This window comes from Thermobia domestica, chromosome 10 (genome assembly GCF_964235325.1).
Source record: "Thermobia domestica chromosome 10, izTheDome1.hap1.1, whole genome shotgun sequence".
NCBI classification, from domain to species: Eukaryota; Metazoa; Arthropoda; class Insecta; order Zygentoma; family Lepismatidae; genus Thermobia; species Thermobia domestica.
Genome location: NC_137463.1, coordinates 240,483,089 through 240,497,159, shown reverse-complemented (window position 1 = coordinate 240,497,159; position 14,071 = coordinate 240,483,089).

Here is a 14,071-nt window from a genome sequence, read left to right as displayed (position 1 = left end):
ATGAGTATGTTGATTTAACGGCAATACCAAAATATGTGTAAAAGGAAAGAAACGAATCGTTTTACAGCTGATGTAATTTTTCAGTGACATTTCATTTTCCCTAATTAGGATTAGAAATCGTCTTTGATTTCTTTGTATTGTTAGTTGGTTGCTCTTGAGCAAATCGTAAAATGTTTCACATATATTTCCTGTTGCAATAATAAAATTATTGCAATCCTGGTCCATTGAATCTACAAGTAACTTGCGTTTCTGACTTTCATGGAGGAACATTGTGTTAATTACGTACGTTGGAGAATCAATGTGCTTAACGAATATTCTTATTATTGAAGCAATTTCTTCAATCGAATTGTTTTTATCATTATATAGTACCATGCACTTAGAGTCGATATGCATTTCTATAATAAAGTTTTACAATACAAATGTGTTATCGCAATTACTGAATTCGCAAACTTTCATCATCCAAATGGTTTCTGTAAAATATAGCAGTTTAATATAGATTACGCTCCAATATGGCGATAGATTCATTTCCTGCAATACAGAAGAATATTTTGATTAATATACAGTAGCAAACAGATAAAAGTTGAATGAATGATCAGGAAAATTAATTCAAATAGTGTTCTCCAACTGAAGTTTCAAACTTTAATACAAATAAAAAAAGCTTCCTTGCATGAAAAGTTTTATGAAATATAATTCACTGTTATTACAACGCACGATATAATATAAATCAATGACTTTTGTCGTTTACCAAGTGTCGTGACATAAATTTCCCTGTGATCTCAGTTTTCTCTCTTGCTATTCACCTGGCAAATAATTTCCTAAATTTTCTAAGAAAATATCACAGTCCATTAACTTCTAGAGAAATTGATTTTGCTGCATTGATTGCACGAAATGATCTCCAGCTTATCCGTTTTAATTGCCTACATCATCATTCATTTGGAATTTAATATGCTAAAAATCGATCATGGTCTATATTGATTTATTTGTTACATTTAAAGTGATTTTGGAAATGTTCTTATTTTGGACTTTATAATAAATCGTAGTCATTTACTGTTGCTATAGGTCATTTCTATGAACTCTTACCAACAAGAAAATACACACAATAAATTATTTATAAATAAGACATTTCGTAATTAGAAAATAAGTATCAATACGTAAATTTTATGTAGAATTTACATTGAAAGTTGAACACTGAACAGTCGTATTTCCTGTTACTAAATATTGTGGAAACTCCTGCTGCACCTGTATCATCCGTGGATCAGATGCTGTTTCCTGCTGTGGATATTTCGAGCTGATCTATCTGAATACTTTCCAATTTTTATATTATTATGCATGTGTTTATATTGTGGGTCTGAAGTTATTGACTTATATTTTAAAATTATTTAACCTCTGTTTCTAAAATTATTTCTGCTCCTATACGTCCTACAATTTCCTTTATTGCTCTTTTCGGGATACTAACCACTTCATCTTTTAATAACTATGTTTTGCTTTAAAACTTTAGCGGTCATATTGTCTATTAAAATATCTTCGTTTATTAGTTATATAAGAACTATTTGATCTAGTTTGGTGTCATATAAATAATTTTTGTTGATACTGTTTCCATGTGACCTTGTAGCTTCAATTTGTAAACTTCATTTCTTTAATTGTTTCGTAATTGTTGGTTTTTTTGAAGTAAACACCATTTATTGGAGAAAATGTAAAGAAATAAATGAAAAGCAAATTTGGGCAGCCATGAATTTAAAGTTAGACATCAAATGCTCGGCAGTCGTTTATTTTTTCTTAACCTTGATTATTATGAGATACAATTGTGTGTTTGAAGAATGTAAAAAGTATAAAGAGTATTTTGCTGATTTGGCTCACGGGCCATGTGGAAGCGGCTTCTTCATTTCTATACTTTGGCATGAGGAGAAGGTAATGTTGACATCATTACCTTTAGCCACCTTTTCATCTATGTTTCTTCTTCGTTATCTATTTTACAGATGCTGGGAATATTCAGAAACCGGTTAAGCACAGCAGATTGGAGAAAGGCAATAACAAATAACTCCCAAGCTAGGATCGAACACAAGTTGATGTGTAGACTACATCACTTCGCTTTGTCTTCTTAACTTGGAAAACTATTTAACAGCAGATGAACTTTAACCACTTTTATTTTCAAAGGTGGTCTTTAATTAAGTTAGAGACTATATTTTGAAAGGGTTGTTAATAATGCATGTAATTATGTATACATTCATAATCAGTGCTCGTTCTGGTTGTTAGCTCATACCTATCAGGGGTAAACTTCCGGTATCTGGATCGGGCAGATTCTATAAAGGTATGGGTTGAATCGGGTGAAATTAACTAATATCACATTTTCAACAGACCTCATGAAGACACTAGTATTGAACATGCTAACCACAAAGCCATCACTGACGTACCGTCATAAATTTACCACCCGTTCCAAGTTTTCGGACTTCAGTCCCTAAGAAAATGAATAGATATATTGAGAAACAAAAGAATCAATCTGCTAGAGAGATATTTAAAACTGGATAGTAGTACGAACCTTCTCGTAAATTTATCACTATTATTATTATTATTATTATTATTGTTGTTGTTGTTGTTGTTATTTTATTATTATTATTATTTTATTATTGTAGCAGTAATAGTACTACCCTAGTAGCAGCAGTACCACCATTAGTAGCAGAAGTATAAAAGTAATATTAGAATCAATATTATTGTTTAATGTTTTCAGAAAGCTGATGCGAAGTACCTCAATGGTTTTCTCCAACGGTCTTCTCTGTAGACGTAATGATAGAGTTGGTTAGTTAAGGTGTATGAAAAAGAAATAATTGATGGAAAGAAATTATTAGACAAAATGATGATCCCTCAGAATCCATGGATACGATTTTGTCCACCATAACCTCAATATCGTCGGAACGAATCGCAAGCAGATGACATATTTAGTAAGATGTTTCGCTACTTGTGGATGGACCAGATATTTTTAAATGTAGTTTATGGGTCCCACCAAGCTCCCTAAAATGGTTGCGTGGAAAAACCGAGTGAAAGTAAAGCACTGCTTCCTGCACCTCCTCGATTTGAACCTTCTGGATGCCGAGTGATGTAACTCGAAAAATGATTTTTTTTCTTTGAAGATAACTAAAGTTAAATAGCGTATTTAATAATAGTAATAACATTATTATTATTATTATTATTATTATTAATAATAATAATAATAATAATAATAATAATAATAATAATATTGGTAATAATAATAACAGATACCAAACACTTTCATATAAAGCATTATTCGCATGGATTGTTTTTTTTTCCTAGAAATGACTTAAATACATCTACTTAAGTAGAAACAATGAACATGTGTAACGCCCCTATATAATCTGACTAAAATTCTAATACTAGTGTAATTTACAAGACACATCTTGTAATGTAATTGTAGTTTGCAACCCTGTAGAAACATCCTGCTCGCGCTCGCGCGAAAAGAATTCTGGGTACTCCGCCAGAACATGGAAAAATAACAGAATGTGGTGATACTCCATGGTTAACTTAACTCAAGTGGGTTTAACTCAAGTTGTGATATATAGAACATTTTACGCTAGTTAGTCTTTGTGGTCAACATAAATTAAAGCAGTTTTTAAGTGGTGTTGGGATGTAGGCCTTCTTTCTACTCCACCATGTAACTTGCCATTGTGTGGAAGTTTGTCACATTATTGTATTGTGATTTCAGTGAGATATATTTCTGCATCTACTGTGCTAGTCGTAGTGTAAATTAGTCATTATGCCATTAATAGCATATAAATTCAGCTTTCGGCATAGTTTAATTGTTGTCATGCATAATTAAGCTTCCGTCAGAGGCCCCCAACCCATTTTCACTTCGTCAACTAAGTAACACGATAGCTAAATATTCTATCTGCCTTCACCCATCAGCTTACATCAATTCTGTTCTCAACCACGGAAGTCTACGGATCTTATGGTCAGCACAACAGAAACAAGCTAATTTTTGTAAATGTGTTTTTAGGAAGCAACCAATGCAACATGTATGGCAACCAGTCAGGGTTCACATACTCTCTTTATACCCTTATTGAAATCATGAATTCTTCTCTCCGCAGTTTGCATTCATGTAACCGTATAATCAATCTAAAAACTTCAAACCATTTACGTAGCAGAAAAGTAAAAATGAAGCAAAAATTCATTTAAGTAAAAAATGGCTTTGGTGCCGTAAATGTATACAGTTCCACGCCATTAAATTTACTCAAACACGTTTTCTTTAATGCTTCTCCAATGTGCTAGCTAAAGTAGCCAGCCTTAATTTTTGTTCGAATAGCCCAATGTTTATATTTACTACATATGTTATGCCTGTGAATCACATTAAAACAGTGTATAACCACCATATTATCCAATTTACCCTCTACTATCCAGAAAGTGAATGTGTCGCGGATTCGCTCTGCCAGGAAAAGGTCATTTGCAATGAGAACATCCTCCTACAAACAAACTTCAGCCATGGGTAGCCAAGAGGATCAACCTCGTAATAGTGTTTCCTTAACTCTGTCCAAGTTCATTACATTACGTGTGTGAGTGATGCATTAGTTCGTGTATCTCGTGCAAGTATCTTCTCTTTTATAGTGTTGCTAAATTGTGTAGCAAATGCATCTAAGAAAATAATAGTCAAATATATTTATCCAATGTCTGCAATTAAGGTAAGTACCCAAAAAATATATGCCTGCCCTCGCAGGTGGCCAGTTCTCTGCTTCGTACAAAATTCATCAACGTTTCTAATGATTTATTGTTATTTCAAGTACATATTGCACCCATTTGTAAATTTGCACGTACATTATTTTAATACTGTTTTTGCAAATAATTATTATTAACCTACAAGAGTCTTAATTGTGTTATAAGCATCATATGAGTAAAATAATGCACATGGTTAATAGTTGTCGTTCAAGATCATCACACTAAACCACGAGCGTATCTTCGCCATTTAAAGTTTGCTTAACTACTTAGCATAAGTTGGTTAATTCTGTTGTCCTCTGGTATTACACTAGCTATGTTACAACTAATTTAATTTTCTGCAAAAGTCATATTGTTCTCACTCTAGCTCTTTCGTCTTAACCTCTGTCCAAAGGTATCCCAGCTGCATTCTTGGTCCACAGTAAATTAATTACATGGGTCTATTTTATAATATGTCACAATGTCAATTGTTATAACGTATCATACTGTTAATTATAACCACCATTGGCAATTGTCCACCTGCTGTCCACCTTATCAAAGCATACGTTTACTACGAGTAACATTAATATGGCATAATGTTTCTTTTAAAAGGTCAATTTGTCGTTTAGTATTAAATCAGTTATGTGTAATGTTCAAAAATAATTATGTCCTATCCAATTCTATGTCCAGCCAAATAGTCGTGGTTCTCGAAGTTAAAGTACTCAAGCTATTTTGTTTAAAGGTATACTAAAAACCATAATAAATTAATTAGCATAATATTCTTTCATTTTATATGTGTGTTCTTTATATATTTACTTATACATCCAATATGTTTAACTTTCTCAATACATAGCATAAGCCTGTTTTTATCACATATCTTCACACATTCAAAAGTCCTAAAAACTTTATTTTGTTGTTAATTCTAGTCTCTAAGCAAGAAAATAACATTATTCCATTTTCACGCACATAATAATTATTAAATAATTTTACTTGTAAAAATACATATATATACATATATAATTAAATAAACATTACAACCCATATAATCCCACTCTTTATATTTAAAAAAACCAAACCTCACAAGTATATCACTAATAATTAAGATTTAAATTTACTATCAAGTAAGGAAATCATAACACAAAAAAGGGCTATTCTCTATGCACTCATAAAGTGTATAGGTGGCAATCTCGCACAAGTTAAATTTGTTTAACGCTGTATTTTTTTTGGTTTTATTGTACTCTTAGGATCTCTTTGGCGCTGGTTTATCCTGCATCCGTTTTTGTGTTATGTTTTAATCCATTCTGTGTTCAGAACAGTTCACAGGTGGCGATCCCTTTCTTATATCTATTAACTCGGTGCTCTGGCACTGAGCGTTAAACTTAGCTGTGGCTTTCCAGGGATCTGGGCCCTCTGGTGCGCTACAGCGGGTTTTTCGTTTTTGGCGACCCAGCCAGGATTTTCGTTTTTGGCATCTAATCGCCAGGATATCAGCTGGTAGCTCTTGATTTTTCTTGTGTTCTAGTGATTTCCATTTTTACTTTTCTCTGTAGGATCTTGTCGGTATCGTGTTATAATTCTTGTTTATCAGTATCTTGTATGTTTCTTATGTTTCTTAAGTTCCGAAGATAGATCCCGTCGTCACTGAATGTTTCCTATAAAAAAGCCTAGTCACTTTAAGTTAACTTTCATTATAAGTAAAGTACAAAGTGCTCTTAGTTAATAGTGTCGGATTGGGTTGCGGACCCGCATCATATGTCAGTGAAGTAAAAGTTATTTGAGTGTTTAACGTCAGATAAACTTCTCAGTGTATTCTTTTAATTTTAGTGCATATGTTAAACTGTTAGTGCCAAAATAAACAAGTCTAAGAGGAAAGCTCGTCAGTATGGCCATTCAGGCACTTTATTAAAGTGTACTTCCTGTAATACTTGGTACTGTAAACAGTGTTCAGGATTAAATGAAAAAGCTTTTGCCAAGAAGGGCAAGCCCAATGTTTCGTGGGATTGTAATTCATGTTTGGTACAATCTCCAAACGTAGCAAATAATACTATTGAAATAAATAATTTAAACACTAAATCTTTAGTAAAAAATAGTCAAAGCAAATGTAGTAGTAAAGTTGGTGTTGCTTCTAATTTTTCGGAGCTCCTAGCGCAGCTCACCGCCCAAATAGATTCCATTAAGTTGGTTGTAACTAAAAACGACATACAACTAAAGTCAAAAGTGATTGAAAAAACCGCGCAGTTAAGGTTAAATGTAGCCAACAAAAATTCCCAATTAAAATCGGCCGTAACTAAAAAAATCTCTCAAGTCAAGTCCACTGTAATTAGTGTGGAAAAAGAAATGTCAGAGCTAAAAAGCACTGTAAATCGTCACATTGAAGAGCAGAACGCTCGTATTACAGCATTGAGCAATCAATTAAAAAACAATAGCGCCAAATTAAATCATCAAATAAAAATAATAAATAAAAATTTAGCCTCTCAAAAAAAACTTACTTAATTGCTTAAAAAACAATAGTATGTGTAAGCGCCAATTAAAAGCCTTGTCTACCCAAGTAAAAAAAATCCATCAAGCCAGCAGCTCTTATCTAGGGTTAAAAAATGACCTGGAAGCCCTAAAGGAAACGGTGGACAGTCCTTTTAATCAAAATTATAACAAAGAAGTGGAAGATCAAGGTAACCAGTTCAGTTCTAATGCTATTAATGTGAAGGGTAGGCACTTCACAAACTTTGAAAGATTTTTAGGTCTTGCTAATCCTAGTACTTGTAAAAGCAGTAGTCATTCTGAAATTCCAGTGGTTGTTTCTAGTCCGTTAATTGAAACTACTTCAATAACCACTACTTCCTGTTTTCGCCCTGCTAACGTTAATCTGTCTCAGGTACAGCATTTCTTTAATAATGTTAATTATGTGTCCACCGCTTCTTCTCATAATATGCCGCATAGTCACGGTACTCATTCTCAGCCCAGTCGTAACAGAGGTTTAAACGGTCGAAAGGCTAATAGTCTTCCTAGTTATGAGCAAAACAATTTATTCAATCCTTTTATCTCTCAAAATTTTAAAAATAGAAATAACTTGCCTGGCATCTCATCAGTCAGTATTGGTCATGGTAACTCTGCCTATCCAATAACTTCCACCTTGGAACCGGATGTCCCCTCATTTCTGTCCAGTGGTTGTCCATTGTCTAGTATTAATGTTAACAACAATAATGGTCATGGTCTAAAATCTTTACGTTTATCGGATTTAAGTCATTTTCCTAAGTTTACAGGGAATGTGTTGAAAATTTTCCCACTTAATTTCTTGCAACAGTTAAAGCAAAATTTCAAATTGTTAAATCTTAATCCAAAATATCAAATGTTAGTTGCCATAAAAGGCATAAAAAACTCCGCTTCTTCTTAGATCTCTCAGATCACAAATCAAATTCATTCATATCATGACTTCAAACGGCTTGTCTTGTCGCAGTATCTAAATCCAGAAATCTGTAGAGCTCAGTAGAAATATTTGTTGTCTACTAAGTACAACCCCAATATTCATAAAAAACTTTCTAAGTTTGTATAAAAACTTTCCAAAGGTTTGAAAATGCTTTAAAAGTAATATGTCACAAACAGAGTTAGTGGACTATCTAATTAATACATTACCTCCAAAATATCAATTCACCCTAAGTCAAGTAAAAATCACTTATGTTTCTAAGCTCGCTGAGCGTTTGATGAAACTGGAACTGCCTAATAAAAGTAAACTGCTAAACAACCCTTTAATGTCTTTAGAATCATTTAGTTGTAAGCGTAAAGCAGGCAATAATAATGATCCTTCCAGTAAGAGTAAAAAACAAAATGTACATTTTAATGTTAATCTTGCTACTATTATAATTAATAAAAATAATAATAAACAATGTAATTCTGGCGCAAACTCCAATTCTAAAAATAAAATAATTACTAAAGAAAAATGGGCTCAAGTAGGATATGCCAATGTGAGGAACTACTTAGGTAATAATCCTCCTAGTAATAACAATAGCAATAGTAATAACAGTAATGTTAATTTTAGGCATAATAACGAGAAAAAGTTTAGCTTTGGTAATCGTAATAATAACAATAATAGTAATAATTTTAGCAATAAACAAAGTAATAATGGTTTTCAAGCTAAACAAAATAATCGCAATGTTAAAAGATTTAACGTCAAAAATCGTAACATTAATAATAGTTTTACCAAAAACACCAATAATCAGTCAGGAAATTCTTGTAAACAGGCTAAACCTATTTCATCTTGTTATAATTGTACTCATTGTCCTAACTTTAAAAATCTTCATAAAAATATTAGTGTAAATTCACAAACTGCCTCTGAGTCTTATGCTCAATGTAATTCAGCTTTAAATTAACAAGGCAGACTCCTGATTGGTCGCCTGGAGCCCGCCAAAATTATAGTCAGCGGCCAAAAATTACGTTATCTAATAAAACCAATAGAACATGGTTTACTCAATCTCCTCTACAAGTTTTCTTTATCTTAAATAAAAATTCACATAACAATGCTAGTGCAAATAGTGCTTCTATGAAGTCACCTTATCTGTAAAGCCAAATAGCTGGTTTATCTCTATTCTGCATAATCAATAGTGGTTATAAAGCTAACCTATTAAGTTATAATAAGAAAAATATCGTAAAAGTGTTGCCTACTGCCAAGCTAGTTCCAGCTAAGCATGTAACTTTACAAGCTTTCGTGGGTGATAACAAACACCAAGTTAAAGGTCAAAAAAACTTTATATCTAAAATTCTCCGGTCATGTTCTCAAAATTCCTTTCTTCATTGTAAAAGGTATAAAGTCAAACATTCTCTTAAAAACTCCTTTCCTAAACAAATATAATTGTGTGGTAAATTTTTCCAATCATATTCTCACCTTTAAAAATCTCAATGGTAAGCCAGCAAAGCTAAACCTAAACTCCTTATGGATAAGTTCAGTAAAACCAAAACCTTTCATACAAAAAGTAAACCAAGAAAATAATTATTTGGTGCCAGTAAATAAAATTCAAAATACCATCTTGTCTAAAACTAATTTAACTAAAAATGTTAAATCCAAATTAGCAAATTTACTAATTCATTACAAAAAGTTATTCTCCAAGCAACCTAAACCAGTATAAATAAAGCCTTTAAAACTCAAGCTTACTAATAAAAAAACAGTGGTGTGTAAGCCATACCCAATAGCCTATTCAATGCAAAAACCATTGAAAAAACTCTTGCAAAAATAGCTTAAATAAAAAATAATCAAAAAATTATCACCGTATTTAAATCCCGTACATTGTATCTACAAAACAAACAAGCAATCCATTAGGGCCACGCTAAATTTAAAACACTTAAATAAAAAAGTAATAACTACTAATGTGCGCGTAAAGCCCATACAAAATATTTTAGCTCGCCTCAAAGGTTCTGTCGTGTTCTCCTCGTTCAACTGTAAAAATAAATATTACTGTCTATCCCTAAAAAAATCCTACAAAAATAACAGCTTTCTTATTTAAAAAAGGCAATATTGCTTTCATTATTTAATAATAAAACTAAAATCCACCACAAGTTTGTTTCAATTCGTCATAAACAACATTTTTAACCTGTCCACAAAGCATTTTGTCTCCTGTTATTTAAATAACCTCCTTTATTTTTCACCTTCTATAAATCAACACTTCAAGCATCTAAAATTATCCTATACACTTTAAACAAGTTAAACTTTACTCTAAATTTTCATAAATATAAATTTTTGTTCCCTAATTTATTATTTCTAAAACATATCATATCTGGCCAAAAAGTTAAAGTTAACTCTAAGTTAAACAAAACTATCAAAAATTTTCCTATGCCAAAAACTCGTAAACAATTACGTCAATTTCTAAGTATAACCAATTAGAGTCATAAATTCATTAACACCTACGCTAAGTTAACCGAAAATTTGGTGCATCTCCTGCATAAGAAAATAAAATTTCAATTTGGTCCAAAGCAACTAAAAGCTTTTAAGTTATTAAAACAAAAGTTAATTTCTCCTCCTGCCTTACCATTACCTAACATAAGTAAAACTTTCCACATCTTTTCAAATTCCTCTGCCATAGCCATTAACAAATGTATTAGTCAATACAAAGGTAACAAATTTAAAGTAATTTCTTATGCCAGTAAACGCATCAAACCCACCAAAATATCCTTGTCTATTTTTCAAACAAAGTTGTAAGCTGTGGTATTTCTGTGCAAAAGGTTTGCAAATTACATCCTTAGTAAAAAAAACTGTCGTCCATACAAACTACAAAACCATAACACATCTAAAAACCATACGTAATTTAAACTCTAAAACTACTAAATTATTATTAAATTTGCAAAATTATAATTTGCAATTCAAACACCTATCCTCTGGTAAAAACTATATTACTAACGTCATTTCACGTGATCCTCCTAATAAGGATAAATCTGGTAATACTATGTATATGGTAAATGTTATATTTCAAAATTTAACACATTCCTCTTTCTTACAACTAATGTCTAAAAAACAGCAAAATAACGCTTTTATCAATAAATGTTTAATTAAATTAAAAAAAGGTAATTCAAATTATTATAAACATTTAAATTTAGTATATGTTAAGCAAGCTAATGACTAAAAATTAATCATTCCTAAAAGTCTAGTACATGTAATAATTAACAAAATTCATAAAAAAGCACTTTTTGGTTCTAAAAATGTTACTTACATTATAAAAACTCTTTTATTAGCGAAACATAAAACGTAACATTGCTAAATTTGAAAACAATTGTAAAATTTATACAACAACTAAACCATGTTCACAAGCTAAAATACAAAAAATTTGTCATGTAAAGGCAAACCACCCACACTATAAATTAAGCGTAAACCTCATAAGGTATTTACCAAAAAGTAACTCGTATTCATACATATTATCTATCCTAAATATTTATAATAAATTTCTTGTGTTATATCCAGTAAAAAATACTAATGCCAAAAAAATTATTTCTATCTTTACTAAAAGGTATTTTTACCATTATCCAATTCCCCAAAAACTCATCACTAATAAAAAATCACAGTTCATTTGTTATTTAGGGCATCATTTTTGTCGCCAAAATGGCATTCAACACTTGTTATTAAATCCATACAATCCTAAATCTAACCCTATAAAAAAATCTCATTCAAAAATTTCTCGCTTATTACAAATATTTATCAATAAAAATCATACTCATTAAAGTCAAAAATTGTCAAATATTCAATCATTATTAAATAACTGTATATCTCTTACTACAAAATATGCTCCCTCAGAGCGTTTTCTCAATTTTTCAGCTTTAAATATATTTTTTCAAAAATTAAATTAACCTTCAAAATTTAATAAAATAAACCATAGGTTTAAACATCAGTCAGTATTATTAAATACTAAAAAAGTCTTAAGAAAATAATTCTAAGGTTAAAATCAAAGGTATTAAAATCAAAATTAATAATCTTATTTTTATAAAAAATCAAAAGCACAGCTCTATAATAAATAAAACCGTTAGCAAATTTTTCTTAAAATATTTAAGTCCATTTTGGTCATAGGTGGAAAAAACAATGCAATAAATTTAATAAATTTAAATAGCAAGTAAATTGGCATTCATAATTTAAATAATGTTAAATTATTTAACTGTTCTCTAAATAAACGCCAAAAACTTTTAGTAAATACGTACTTATACAAAACTATTTGTGCAAATTTTTTTTTTCTTCAGCGTGGGCGAGGTTGTAACGCCCCTCTACAATCTGACTAGAATTGTAATACTAGTGTAATTTACAAGACACATCTTGTAATGTAATTGTAGTTTGCAACCCTGTAGAAACATCATGCCCGCGGTCGCGCGAAAAGAATTCTGGGTACTCCGCCAGAACATGGAAAAATAACAGAATGTGGTGATACTCCATGGTTAACTTATTTTGCTATATCTTCGTTTATAAGGCTCATCTATCTTTTAAAAGTGGGTTTAACTCAAGTTGTGATATATAAAACATTTTACGCTAGTTAGTCTTTGTGGTCAACATAAATTAAAGCAGTTTTTGAGTGGTGTTGGGATGTAGGCCTTCTTTCTACTCCACCATGTAACTTGCCATTGTGTGAAGGTTTATCACATTATTGTATTGTAATTTCAGTGAGATATATTTCTGCATCTACTGTGCTAGTCGTAGTGTAAATTAGTCATTATGCCATTAATAACATATAAACTGAGTTTTCGGCATAATTTAATTGTTGTCATGCATAGTTAATCTTCCGTCAAAGGCCCCCAACCCATTCACTTCGTCAACTAAGTAACACAACAGCTAAATATTCTATCTGCCTTCACCCATCAGCTTACATCAATTCTGTTCTCAACCATGGAAATCTACGAATCTTATGGTCAACACAACAGAAACAAGCTAATTTTTGTAAATGTATTTTTAAAAAGCAACCAATGCAACATGTATGGTAACCAACCAGGGTTCAAATACTCTCTTTATACCCTTATTAAAATCATGAATTCATCTCTCAGCAGTTTGTATTCATTTAACCGTATAATCAATCTAAAAACTTCAAACCATTTACGTAGCAAAAAAGTAAAAATAAAGATAAAAGTCATTTAAGTAAAAAATGGTTTGGTGCCGTAAATGTATATAGTTCCACGCCATTAAATTTACTCAAACACGTTTTCTTTAATGCTTCTCCAATGTGCTAGCTAAAGTAGCTAGCCTTAATTTTTGTTCAAATAGCCCAATGTTTGTATTTACTACATATGTTATGCCTGTAAATCACATTAAAACAGTGTATAACCACCATATTATCCAATTTACCCTCTACTATCCAAAAAGTAAATGTATCGCTCAGACTCGCATTTGTAAATTTGCACGTACATTATTTTAATACTGTCTTTGCAAATAATTATTATTAACCTACAAGAGTCTTAATTGTGCTATAAACATCATATAAGTAAAATAATGCACATGGTTAATAGTTGTCGTTCAAAATCATCACACTAAACCACAAGCGTATCTTCGCCATTTAAAGTTTGGTTAACCACTTAGCATAAGTTGGTTAATTCTGTTATCCTCTGGTATTACACTAGCTATATTACAACTAATTTAATTTTCTGCAAAAGTCATATTGTTCTCGCTCTAACTCTTTCGTCTTAACCTCTGTCTAAAGGTATCCCTGCTGCATTCTTGGTCCACAGTAAATTAATTACATGGGTCTATTTTATAATATGTCACAATGTCAATTGTTATAACGTATCATACTGTTAATTATAACCACCATTGGCAATTGTCCACCTGCTGTCCACCTTATCAAACCATACGTTTACTACAAGTAGCATTAATCTGACAATATTTCTTTTAAAAGGTAAATTTGTCTTTTATTATTATAAAATATCA